Here is a 1,561-nt window from a genome sequence, read left to right as displayed (position 1 = left end):
TGACACCATGCTTGTTAATTCAGTTAGTAAGCGAATTGGTCCAAGAATATGCAGCCGATAAAGCTACTATCCTTACTCCGTATATTAATCTCTACTAATTTGCTATCACTATTGATGCTTCGCATTCCGCGCAAACGGCGTCTTTTTTATTATATCTAGAAGTGTGCTGCTCGTGTGTTGCAGAATATGTGACGCAATCACTGCTGAAAGTTACTAAGTTAGGCCCAAAAAGAGTAACAAATGTTTCAAAGCATTGGTAGTGCTTTTGGAAAGATACGTCGATTTTAAGTGAAGTCACACTGCATGAAAAACATTTATCCTGCTAGTGCTTGGTATAGACTACTAACAAAAAATTGTGCTGCATAGTGGTTGACGCTTTGCAGCGTGTGAATTGGCATACCTTGTTGACTTCTTCCGCGTTAGTTGATTGTCTGCTGGTAGATTCGATAAATAACCTGAAATCAAAAGATGGAAGTGCAAGGCACGCAATGCAATGATATTTCACTGCGATAAAGAAACATGTCTACTTTGATCCTCTGAAGGATATATAAACCTGTGCTGAAACAAGCAGAAAACGGCGTAGTAGATGTTTAACTTCTGCAAGCTTTATAACGATAGCAAAGTGCAGGCAAGTTTCGTGAAATGTCTTTTTCTATGTCAATAATCACTTTTGCAGCTGAAGAATTCAGAACATCGCTGAGGGGAATGGGTGCAAAAATTGATGCACGACCCCACTTGCACGTAATAATTAAACATTATTATTTTTTATGTTTCATCACTGTTGTCGTAGATTTCTGTCCTATGTTGTGTTCTGCACTTATTGTAAGCTTACTCGTACGTTTCTATGACCACCTTGATGTGTGTTGTGCCGTTGAGGAAATAAATTAAGAAAAATTTTACTTACTATTTTCATGAACACTCCTGCAAGGCGTGATGAAAAGCAGAAGAAATGGCCAATATAGATCCATAACCATGGGTCGCTGGTTCAATCCTACGAATAGAAAACGTTAGTTGTAGGCTCCATGCTGCGTTCAAAACCTATTTCACTCTTCTTCTTCTTTCTGGGGTTTTACGTGCCAAAACTAGTTATGATTATGAGGAAAGCCGTAGTGGAGGGCTCTGAATTAATTTTGACCACTTGGGGTTCTTTAACGTGCGCTACAACGCAATCACACGGACGTTTTTGCATTTCGCCTCCAACATGCGGCTCTGACTCGACTATTAAAGTGCTCCCAACTTCCTGTTCGGATGGTCGATATACCTGTAAAGATCGTTGATATAAAGGGCGTTCACGGTTTTAGTGGAATAGCCGAAGTCACAATTATTGTAATTTGAAGAGATGCATCTCACTGCATATTTTTTTCGAAGCAGTCGTTCACTAGAAGGGTTGCTAATACAGATTCCACATCATCATCTCTTAAATGCTTATCGGTGATTCATCGAGTATCGCTGTTCTGTATCGCGCATGTAATAATCTTTGGCGATGTCCGATTTTAAGTTGCGCCACAAGTTCTCTTTTTTTAGGTATCCGCATGTGCCTCAAATGAATATAACAAGAAAT

This window comes from Dermacentor silvarum, unplaced genomic scaffold, assembly GCF_013339745.2.
Source record: "Dermacentor silvarum isolate Dsil-2018 unplaced genomic scaffold, BIME_Dsil_1.4 Seq289, whole genome shotgun sequence".
In the NCBI taxonomy this organism is placed as follows: Eukaryota; Metazoa; Arthropoda; class Arachnida; order Ixodida; family Ixodidae; genus Dermacentor; species Dermacentor silvarum.
This window is presented reverse-complemented; position numbering follows the sequence as displayed.